The sequence below is a fragment of the Sus scrofa genome, chromosome 8, assembly GCF_054392235.1.
Source record: "Sus scrofa isolate SSC_HxYL_T2T_F1_AM1 chromosome 8, Sscrofa_HxYL_maternal_Yorkshire_Landrace_v2.0, whole genome shotgun sequence".
NCBI classification, from domain to species: Eukaryota; Metazoa; Chordata; class Mammalia; order Artiodactyla; family Suidae; genus Sus; species Sus scrofa.
The window spans coordinates 105992656-106005397 of NC_139390.1; the positions used below are offsets into that span (position 1 = coordinate 105992656).

General features: G+C 36.5%; 2 long non-coding RNA genes across 4 annotated transcripts in view; one reads left to right on the top strand and one right to left on the bottom strand.

The window, feature by feature from the left end:
• LOC106504728 (uncharacterized) overlaps window positions 1–12742 on the top strand; it is a 689957-nt gene that overhangs the window by 216037 nt on the left and 461178 nt on the right. The gene's annotated exons all lie outside the window — the stretch shown is intronic.
• The window catches only part of LOC146400965 (uncharacterized), a 79910-nt gene that overhangs the window by 32384 nt on the left and 34784 nt on the right, over window positions 1–12742 (bottom strand). The window lies entirely within an intron of this gene.

The window sequence follows — 12742 nt, forward strand, 5'->3', positions numbered from 1 at the left end:
TCCTAAGGTATCTAAAGAGCCAAACAAACCTAGAGGGTAAAAGGGATGAAGTAGTAAAATGTCAATAACCACAACTCTAAGGCCCTAAAGGGAACTACATTTCTTGCTTTAATTCAAATTATCAGTGATCTGATATGGCAAGAGAAAAGAAATAACTTCAATTCAACCCAACTGTGTAACAGAAAATCATTTCTGTGTTTGGATATTTTACCCAAAAATAATCCCTGGAGAGGTTTTCAACTTCGCTGATGCCTGACAATAATAAAATAAGCCATTAATCTCTTCTGACTAATCCCAAATATGAAATTGAATGTTAAAAATCAGATACTAGAAATAGAAGCCTCCGTGTCTCCACTGCTTGAAAAGGTCAAGTATTGATTTTCCTTTTTAGTTGTGGGATTTTTTTTTTTTTAAAGTGGTTGGGGGAGGGGTGCATCTTTTGTGTGCTGGCCTATGAGTGTGCATGTCTGAGTGTGTTTGTGTCTGTGTTTCTGTGGTAGATAGGGGGAGGTGGTACCAATTATTTGTAATGGAAGTATTCATGGCTTTTGAAAACAGCCATTGAGGACGAGGATGAGAGGGAGGCAGGCTGCATTTCATAATGTTAATTTCCCTATTTGCTAGGAGGCATGTGAGCCTATAGATTCTGCCTCTGCTAGCTCTTTTACTTGATATGGAATATAATAAAGGGGCTACAGAGAACATTTCAGAAAAATCTGGAGACTTAGATTTAATGCAGCTAAGCAGCTAAAAATAAAAATCTTTAAGGCCTGATCAAACCAACCAAATATCTGGGGTCAACTAGAAAACTAAAATGCCTTTCTCATGTTATTTCAAATGGAATCTGGGGTCAAAAAGCATAACAATGAACTCCTTCTTCCATTCAGGATACTTCTCAGATTTTGTAGCTATTGTTTCAGTTTATCAGTATAGTCCTGAAACATAGCACTGCTTTGTAACCCTCTAAAAAAGAGGAACTATGCTGAAATACTGACAACCACTCCACTCACACCATGACAGAAAATAGATTTAAAGAAACCTGGCTTTTTATAATAATAAACATACCTAACAACAGTGTGTGTGTTTATACTTTTGCACATATACATATGATGTCACAGGGAGTACAGGGTCACATGACTGTTATTCATTCAGCAGGCACTGGGTATGCAGCAGTCATTAAAAAAAAATCCTGGCCTTTATAAATCTCACACTCTTGGGGGAGGCAGCAATAAACATGACTGGTAACATAGGTGAAATAGACTGTATACTACAAAGAAGAAAGTACTAAGAAAAAATGAATCACGGAAAGGAAACAGGAAGTGTGTTGGGGTAGGTGAAATTTTGCATAGGGTGGCCCATGAAGATGTCACTGAGAATGATGTTTTCCTAAAGATCTAAGATAAAGAGCATACATCAATAGAGGTTGAACACAGGAAACAGACACTTCTGTTTGTCGAGCAGAAAAAATTATTCAATACAGGGAATGATGTGTTTACAGAATCAAGGAGGTCTGCTACTGATTTAAGGAGCTGAAGGACTCACCATGTTAGCAGTGATGGAGAGAAAAGAAATTGGCAGCTGCTACTATCACCATCGTAGCGCCAGTGCCTAGACAGAGGTGAAACAGGACGGACAAGGATTCTGAGGCCACCAGTGCAACTGCAAAGCTGAAAGGATGACCTCTCCCTTGCTTCCACATTTTAAATTGCTCCTAAGTGCATATAAAGGATGGACATTATTCATACCCCAGATTCTAGAGAATCTAGATAATTATAGAGAATCTAGACTTTGGCTTTCCAAATGGAATGAGGATTGAATTAAGCTTGAGACACCCTATTCAAAAGTTCTATCAGTGGGAAATTAATAGGAAACAGAGTGCCCAGTGGCACAGGTATTCCTTAGGCACTCTAAGATTTTGCCTTTTTTCTCTGAGTGATATTGGAAGTCATTAGAGACTTTCCAAAAGAAGAGTGACATGATTCAGCTAATGTGTTAATAGACTAGGTGTGGCTGCTCTTCTGACACTAGCAAAAAAATTGTGGAAGGGGTGAAATAATCCAGACAAAATTTAAGCTTTCCTACGAGCGGTGCCATCAAAAGTGGAGAAACAGTCATATCTAGATGTATGCTGAATGTAGACTTAACTGAATTTACTTTTAGATTTCGCCTATTTTTTATTTTTGGCCTTAAAAAGGGCCCAAAAGGGCCTAAAAGGGCCACACTCACAGCATATGGAGGTTCCCAGGCTTGAGGTCGAATCAGAGCTACAGCTGCCAGCCTACGCCACAGCCACAGCAATGCCAGATCCAAGCCACGTCAGAGACCTACACCACAGCTCACAGCAATGATGGATCCATAAACCACTGAGCAAGGCCAGGGATCGAACCTGTGTCCTCATGGATACTAGTTAGGTTTTGGTTCATTAACCACTGAGCCATGACGGGAACTCCTACCTTTAGATTTGCTGTGAAAAAGGAAGAAAACAATCCAGAGTCATTGCAAGGTTTTGGTCTTTGAAGCTGGGAGGAATGAATTGCCATTAACTGAAATGCCAAAGATGTTAAGAAAAGTAGGATAGTGTGGGGGAGGGAAAGATGAGAAACTTAATTCCATACATGTTAAGTGAACATTCAAATATGATTTCAAGTAGGAGTTTGGACATGTGAATCTGAAGTTCAGTTAGTATTTAAGGATAACATCAATTTACCACAATAATCCTGTGCCTGCTTGAAAATTATGTTGAATATAGAAAAATTTATCTCTGATTGTTAGCTTGTAAAGGACTTTTCCCCTTTCCTTTAAATTAGTTCATATGATTTTCTGCAGTTAAAAAAAAAAATTGCCTTTATTTAATCACATTTTCTAACTAATATTAAGTTGGTTGACCTCTTGTACAATTCATCCATGTCTGTAAGATGTTGTTAAGAGAGTGATTAAAAGTTAACTGAAGATTAAGATTATTGAGCACAGGGGACTCTCTGTTACTTTCAAGGAGCATCTTCAATAATTCTGGAAGCAGAGTGCTTCAGTCATCCAGACCTGTGAAGCCCTAATCCCTTCTGTTTCAAGAGATAACCATTTATTTCCATTTCCAAGTGAACTCATCTGCTCACATGGCCTGAGCTCAGAAGGAGTGGAATCCAATAACTGCACAAGGGCCGAACTTCCTTTGGTCCCTCAACAAACTGAGCCGTCCTCACAGGACAGAGGCAGCTTCAGTGGTCACAAAGGCAGCCATGAGGGACTCAGAGATAAATGAGTAACTGACAGGAATACAAATGGAAGCCTTTGAAAAAGGACTGCTCTGAAAGAGGGATAAATGCACATGCTCACAAGCACTTATACAGAGGCACACAGAGAAAAGACAGAGCTGGGAAAAAAAGAATCACATATCTTAGAAACTGGCAAACAAGAAGAGGAACAAAACATTCTCTGCATATAAAATAATATTACATTATTATTATTCTACTCAATTTCCATGCAATCTATTCATTTGCTTTAAACTATTTATAGAAATATATATTATTTCTCTTCTAAAAAAAACAAGTATTACTGCTTGAGTTATTAAGCATTAAAGATCCTTAAACCACAAAAATATATAAGCCTAGGAGTAGGAAAATAGAGATGGGTAACACACTACTATGGAGGGGGCAAAAGAAAAAGAAGCTAAGATAGCTACAATGATACACAGACCTGACAGCTTATTCTGACTCCTGCTTTGCAAATTTAGAATTAAAACACTGAGAGTAATGACCAATAAAAGCATCTTCTAAGTCTTTTCAAATAGTTATCTCAAATGAAGGAAATAAAAATTTACATAACTTGCCTAAGGTAAAAATTAATGAAAGTCTGGTTTGGAAAACCATACTCCAAACTGCTATCTCACTGTTGTTTCCAATAAAAAATACTGTTTTGGGAAAAAGACGTCAATCAGGAATCAGACACCTCAACATCTGGATATGGAACTCATAAAATGATGGCATTCTGTAGTCTGAAAAGACTTCACATGTCATTTAGTCAGTGTCATCTTAAAGTTTTCCAAATGAGGACTGTTTTTAAAAATATAAACATAATTTTCCAACTGCCACACGACTGCAGTTGGACTTTTTGACCCTAGTGATTGTGGAAGTATATAAAGCATATGAATTCAAGGCCTTCTTGCAATTATTCCAAGGTTCATAATTTGGAAACTACTGATTTAGTCCCAATCCTCTCATTTTACAGAGGGGAATCCAAAACCCAGGGAAATTAAGGGAATCACCCAAGGACATAATGCAAGTTATTCAAAGAACCAAGACTGTGACTACTCCATGCTGCTTTCCCTCCTCTTTCATTTGGGAACAATTTCTTTTTTGTTTCCTTCTTGGCATCTTGTGGTTGTAGTTATCATGAGATTTTAATTCTATTTTGAGTGTTGGGTTGACTTGGCAACCCTATTTTCCATACAGCCTCTACTTCATTCCAGTAGAGGATCCAATGATGTCTCTGTTTTCTGCTACTGATTGATAAGGTGCCAACAAACTTTGAGGCAATTCAAGAAAAGAGAAATTCATTAAAAAATAATGATGACTAAATAAAATTACTAGGAAAAATAAATTTGGGGTGTTTATCTTTTCCATCATTCAAATGATGAATTAAAATGAGTGTTTCAATTAACTCCATTCTTTCCTTTGCGTAACAGGGGAAACCTTTCTATGAGGCCTTGTAAAAGTGGAAAGATAAACCAAATGCTACACATATTTTATAAAACATAGGTAAACAGTTCGGCTAAACAAATGAACACAATTTTCCTTACCAAGACTGCTCAGACATCTCAATTATTAATACACATTATGAATCTTTGGGAGAAGTTATGGCATTAAAAAATATGTATCAAAGCATTGTTTTCTTAAAGTTAAAAACATGACCGCAAAATATAATGTGGGCCTATGGCAAAGATTTATTTAATTCATTCATGTAAAAACCAGAAGAATGGTGATTTAAGCAATAGAAATCTACATAGTCCATCAAAAAAAAAGACATGCTGAAATAAATTTGGTAAATTAGAGACAGAACTGGTTCATGTCCAATAGGAAAAAGTTTAACCTTCTATTCCTCAGAATTAATTTGCGTCTCTTATCTCACAAAGAATTAACATGTACTTCACAGAACCTGGCTCCTAATCAATTCTAAATTGTACTTCAAAAAACAAGGGGAATTCTCACTGTGGCTGAGCAGGTTAAGAATCTGACTAGGTGTCCGTGAAGATGAGGGTTCAATGCCTGGCCTCAGTCAGTAGGTTAAGGATCCATTATTACCATGAGCTGTGGTGCAGGGTGCAGACGTGGCTCAGATATGGCATTGCTGTGGCGAAGGCCGGTAGCTGTAGCTCAGATTCAACCCCTAGCCTGGGAACTTCCACATGTGCCTCAGGGGATCGCCTCTTAAATAATCTGGAATGGGCTTGTTAGATGATGCTCTGGATTCATTTCCCAAAACTGTTGTATTCCTTCCTTTGAAACTTCCCTTTCAATATAAAAACTAACTTCACTTTCTTCAATAGTGGCAAACTATGAAGAGCCTGTCCTTCCCCCCCACCAAAGACTTCTCCAAAAAAGCAGCTAACATTGCCCATCACCCCATTTCCTCAGAATCAGAAGGTGGGCTGGTGCCCTACCTGAGGCTGACTGCCATTTCTAAACCCTGAATACCCAACCCTTCTTAACTCTGTTTTGGAGGCGTTTTTTCAGGGCATGTGCCTCTTTACTCATTCTCATTGCCATTATTTTCCAGTACCTAGGGCATCATGGTCATTCTTCAAATATTAAAGCATCTCCTTTGAGTCTTCCTTCAGTAATCCCACACCTTGATTTCAGTATGTACCATAACCATTCAGTTTCTGATTGTCATCACAGTTACATTTGTTCTTTGAATTCGTGGAGAACTACAACCCCTTTACCCCTCACATTGCTCCTCATTAAACCCCTTCTCCTTTCAGTTACTGTCTATTTATTTTTGATTCCATGAGCCATCCCTTCAATATATTTATTTCTAAATATGTTCAGTTGCATTCAAGCCTTCTTGTTTTACCTGAGGAAAGTATAATGTTCATAAACAAAACCTCTACAACAATGATCAGAGACAACCTTGAATTCATAGAGACTTCTTAAGACTGCTTTAGAACTTTTTTCTTCCTTTATGAAGGATAGATGTAAGGACAGCATGGAAGATCAAAGCGTGAGTGATCTGGAAGGCAAGCATAGAGGTCAGATCCCTTTTGAATGACTCAAACAGAAACAACAACAGAAGAAAATCTTAGAAGTTGAACTAATATCCAAGATGAGTTGAGAATATTATCTAAGATTTGATGGTCTAGGAAGCACTCAAATTTATTGGGTTATAGACATATTAGGCCAAGAAAAGCCAGCTGGAGATTACTGCAAAGATTTCAGCGTTGACCTAAAATCAAAGATACAAACTGGAGCCAAAAAGGGGTGTGTGTATGTGTGTGTGTGTTGGGGGGTAGGGATGTTGAGGGAAGGGGCACTCTTCCCCAGGTGCTAGGATTCAGTAATGACTAGAGAGTAAAGGAGCTAACTGCAGGGTGTGTATCATTCCTTTTGAAAACAGAAGCTGAATCTCAGGTCCAGAAGGGAAGCACTACAATGTCTCAGATACCACCAAGATGCCACTCAGAAAATTATCCTTAACCAGAAACACAAAGAATGGGTCCTTCTACGAGTCAGGAACCTTGTGAGTCAGAATGTGAGAGCCCAACACCAGGAAAGGACAGCATTTCACCAACTTTTGGTGAGGAAGAGCCCTGCAGGAGTGCAGCAGAATGGGGCAGGAAATTGTTCATCCTTGAGAACCCTAGGGAGAACACACTGGTATTTGGTGCATGCTGCTTGTCACCATAAGGGTATGCTTTGAATCACATTCTCTACTAAAATGTTGGTAAATAAATTAACCCTTTCCCTGATATCCCTATTCCTCATAATGAATTAATTCTGAACACCCAGTTACCACTTTCTATTTGAGATGCAGTGGAGACTACATTGTCCCAAAGAGAAAGGGTCTCAACTTTTGGGTCTGAGGTTGTTGGCAGCAGGTACATGAACCAGAGTTGAGATGAAATGAGAGGTCACAGGGAGAAGGAATGGCAGTTAAGACCCCACATCCTTCTGATTCGGCGATGGGACAAAAAAAAGAAAAAAAAAATGTGGCTAATATAAACCATTTTCATGGCTCTGATCAAGGAAAAAAGGTAATTGTAGCCACATTAACTGAAAAACAGAATTCCTTTTATTTAATGTTCCATAACTTATTTTTTCATAGTGATACCTATGGCAGGAATTATACTGCCAGTCCGACTATAATTTCCAGTTGACCATCAATGCTAGAAATATTTTGTTCTAAATATTGAAGAATTAAATTTTCATACACCAGTGGTAGAAGCAATATTAAGTTATAATGAATGATTCATGGTTTTAGTTTAGAAGTCAATTACAATGGACAATGCATATCAGGGTCACATGGCCAAATATTATTGAAGGAGATATTGTGGTTTTATAATAGTGAAGCTAGAACCTCCCCCACTTAACTCATTTCTGGTACTTGCATTTTAGCTAGAGAATCTTGAGCTGATTTTTGTTTGTTTATTTGTTTTTATGTTTTTAGGGCCGTGCGGGAGGTACATGGAGGTTCCTAGGCCAGGGGTCGGGTTGAATCAGAGCTACAGCTGCTGGCCTATACCACAACCACAGCAACATGGGATCTGAGCCACATCTGAGACCTACACCACAGCTCACGGCAACACCGGATCCTTAACCCACTGAGTGAGGCCAGGGATCAAACCTGCCTCCTCATGGATACTATTTGGATTAATTTCTACTGAGTCAAGGTGGGAACTCCCTTGAGCTGATTTAGTTTGAACTTTATCCTTGGTGGGACCCTGTGATAAGACACTGTATTGTTAATCAAGGCTATTCCTCTGAAGTTTGAAGGCAACTTTAAGCCTTTTACAGAGGTAGGTTTATTTTAGAGCGTAGCATAATGCACTGAAACTTTCAATTGGCCTAAGAATTCCTCAGATAGCTGTGAGACTAGGTTAAAAGGAGTACTCTCAAGACACAGATAAATCTTGATGCAATTAGTGGAATTTTTATAATCAAAGGCAAATTCTGTGTTTCTGGTGGTTAAAATGTTTTAGTTTAGATTTGTTAGTAATATTTTTCTAATTGAGAATATTATGAAGGGAGAATAACCCATAAAACTTCCTTTCAGATAATATTTATTGATGCTTTGTTTTTAAATTAACAAAAGTAAAATATGTTCTTGTTTAGAGAATTCAGACAGCAAATAAAGGTATAATGTAAAAAATGAAAATCTGGTGCCTGCCTCTCATAGCACCATTTTCTTGTGTATTTCCCAAAATATGTAAGCCAGCATGATTTTATGTATTGTTTTTTAAAACAAACAAGGCAATCACTCTAAACCAACTTTTGAGTACATTTTTTTTTCCACTTAATACTGAATCTTGGGCAGTTCTGGCACTGGCACACACAAAGATCCTTTTTTTTTTAATACAGCTTCAAATTATCCTGTTTCATTAATATGCTCTAACTTTCACATTCAGGTAGTTTTTTGCTTCATATTTTACTACCAAACATTCATCCTTTGTTTGATCCTAATTTTATAAATCACAACTTTTTATGAAGTACTAGTTTATATGCTATTTCAGATGTATTCAGATGTAGAGTTAAAAAGGTGGGACTCAAGTAAGAGTAACCAAATGTTTTGAATGTTTCAGGTTTCTGTTATCAATCACCTTATCTTCATGTTCTATGAAGTCTAGTAAAATTTACACAATTCACATTAATATCCCAAAGATTACATAGAGAATCTCTTTTGCTATTTTTTCCTAACTCTGAATTTTCACTACCAACCTAATTCTATATCCCAGGTCACTGTTGATTTTCTGGATAATACAAATTACTACAAACTAAATGAACCCAAAGTTATCAGATATACTACAACCATTATGATTCTAAGATTCTTTTTTCATGATTTATTTTATGTATTTTACATCTTGTGATGTAAAATATATTTTATGGGACAAATATTTCATCCTATTCCACCTCATTTAACTCTTTTTGCCCTAAAATTTAATATATACCAAATCTGATTATTGAAGCCAAAACAGAAAATCAATTTAATGAAAAAGAAATCATTAAATTCCTTATCTGACTAATTATTTGCCCAACCAGCTTCTTGATTCAGGCAAAATTATCACTGGGTATCTTTGTACCAATATAAATGAAACCTGCTGTCAATCTCTTCCATTATTTTTCCTTAAAAATATAACTAATTCTTCTTTTAACTCATTCACCTACTCAGCAATAAAAAGTTCTCCATTGTGAAAAGTCACAGTCACTTATCTTTACATTTCCACTTCAAGGTAATAGTCAATACTGCAACCTAGTTCTTGCTTAAGGCAACTGTGTGCTCACCTTTACCTCCAGCTTACATCCTGAAATGGGACTACTTATCTCTTATACCCTAACTGATTCTGACAATTGATTTTCTCAATCTGTTACATAAGCTCCAAAAATTTTTATATGACCTCATTCAACAAATATAAAAATGAATTAAGTTACATAAGAGGCCTATTCCAAAGCTCATTTTGCTTTGTCTTTCTTTTCTTCTTCTTTTTTATTTTTTAAAGATAAACATCAAAAACAAGCCATTTTAAAGCCCAGCTTTAATACCATATAATTTTCTAGCTGAATAGAGTACTGTAAATACTCTAGTTTAATTGCTCCCATTTATTTTGGCCAAGTCACTCACTTGATAGAATTGGATATTGAGACCCAAAGAAATGAAACAAATTGCCCAAGATCTTATAAATGGAGACATGCAAATTATTTCTTATTTTTTTTTACTTCCACTTATTCTATAGTGCTAAAGTTAAAAGAAAAAAGAAAAAACTCTATGCCTATGTCTAAGTTTCAGAAAGACATATCCCCAAATCTTGGACATCATCAGAGTGCAAAAAGTATTATGAATTCTCCCAAATCAAAACTTTTACCTTCCACCAATGAACAAATACTTCATGGCAAAATATAGAAGAAACTAGCAATCCTGGTTCATCTGAGGGTAAATTAATAGAGAATGGATACATGGCAACCAGAATGGAAAGTGATAGAGTGAATTAGCAGATGACAAGATAGACAATAATGACCTAAACAATTAAGATGAAAACTATAGTAGTAGAGCCTCAAAAAATAGTCATCTGGGGAGTTCCCGTCGTGGCGCAGTGGTTAACGAATCCGACTAGGAACCATGAGGTTGCGGGTTCGGTCCCTGCCCTTGCTCAGTGGGTTAACGATCCGGCGTTGCCTTGAGCTGTGGTGCAGGTTGCAGACGCGGCTCGGATCCTGCGTTGCTGTGCCTCTGGCGTAGGCCGGTGGCTACAGCTCCGATTCAACCCCTAGCCTGGGAACCTCCATATGCCGCAGGAGCGGCCCAAGAAATAGCAACAACAACAACAACAACAAAAAGACAAAAAGACAAAAAAAAAAAAAAAAAAAATAGTCATCTGGGACATCAGGTACCTCTTATTCTAAAACACAGTTTTTACCATGCTCTTGGATTAGAAGAATCAATATTATCAAAATGACTATACTACCCAAGGCAATCAACAGATTCAATGTAACCCCTATCTAATTACCAAGGACATATTTCACAGAACTTGAACAAAATATTTTAAAGTTTGTTTGAAAGCACGAAAGACACAGAATAGCCAAGGACATCCTGAAAAAGAAAAATGCAGCTGGAGGAATCAGGCTCCCTGACTTCAGACTATACTACAAAGCAACAGTCAGCAAAACCATATTGTACTGGCACAAAGACAGAAACATAGATCAGTGGAATAGGATAGAAAACCCAGAATTAAACCCATGTACCTATAGTCAACTAATCTATGAAAAAGGAGGCAAGAACATACAATGGAGAAAAGAGAGCCCATTCAATAAGTGGTGCTGGGCAAACTGGACAGCCACATGTAAAAGAATGAAATTACAACACTCCCTAACACCATACACAAAAATAAACTCAAAATGGATTAAAGACCTAAATATAAGACTGGATACTATAAAACTCTTAGAGGAAAACATAGGGCAAACGCTCTCAGACATAAACAGCAGCAATATATTCTCAGATCCACCTCCCAGAGTAATGACAATAAAAACAAAAATAAACAAATGGGACTTAATTAAACATAAAAGTGTGGAATGGAAATGCTATAAAATTGGGTTGTAGTGATCATTGTACAACTCTAAATATAATAAAATTCCCTGAGTAATTAAAAAATAAAAATTTTTTTTAAAATGGCAATACAATAATTTCTGCCCAATTTATTTTTTCCTCTAATCTAAATGACATTTATTATTCCTGAAGAGGGCACTTAAAATTACTAGTAACTCTTATAATGTTTCTAATTCATAAAAATTATCATAGTTTGTATAATACTAATACACAGTTATTTTTCAAATCTACAAAGGATCTAAGATTTAAAAGTGTGGTTTGGTCTTCCAAAATCTACTAGGTGGAATCAATAATCAACAGATTTGTTTGTGAAATTTGAGAAAGGCACCTATGATGATATTTGAGCAGAAGGCTCAAATCAAGACCAAAACCCAAACATCACCCAACAATACAGCATTGCACATGTGTGAGTTTATGTGTTGAGTATGTATGTGGTAATATCAAGATGTTTGTGCATAGCATTTCTTTTTTAAATATATAATGCCTTTTGTTACTGTGATGAATAATTCATCAAACAGTCACTGGGGTGAGTGTATGTATATTTAATGTGGACGGTCATTTTCTATTTTTAGAGTTCCCTACCCTAACTCTAGAATGCTTCTAAATTCAATTTATAGAAATACCATAAAATGCCATTGTCTCCTGATGTGACAATCTGCAATTTTAATTATTACTAGACTTTCAGGTTCTTCCAATTAATCTTAGGACAAAATACTATAGCTTAAATTTAATTTTTAGTCATTTATATTTCATGCTCAGGCTGTTCATTTGGGAAATTGAAATCATGACTTCAGTGATATGTGAGCACCACTGATAATCTCTGCCACCTGAATGTCTGCTCCTTAGGCTGTTGCTAGCCATGCTCAGCTTCAACATTTAATCTGTTAACTCCTGAAACTAAAAGAAATCAAAAGGTGGCTCTAACTACTTAATTAGAAAGCAGCCCCTCTCTTGTAAAAGGCATTGAGGAAACTGGGTGCTTGTTCTGGAACAAGGAAAAATGACAGTAAGGATGAAAGATCACAATCATTTGCTTCTGTTTTCTTGGCTAATAGCAACATTTTTGAGACAATGGAAAAATGTGAAATTCCTTTTGGTTGATAGTAATGCTAAGGCTGGAATCACAAGTGTTGAGCAAATTTCACTTGAGATTGCTAGAAAAGCCAGCATACTGAAACCCTCGTTTGAAACTAGCTTGTTCGCATTATTTCTAGGGGAGTAATAATCTAATGTATAAAATGATTTTTGCTGAATGTCAGAGGTTATGCTACATTTGGCAGTGCAGCTCTTGAATCTTCATAAAACATGACTAAACCTTGAAAAGAAATAACCATTTGATGTTATGTTCTCCTCCACAGAAAGTAGTATTATTGGAAAAAATATTTTCATTACAGTAAAATTACCATTATGCCAGATAACATTTTACTTTCTACTT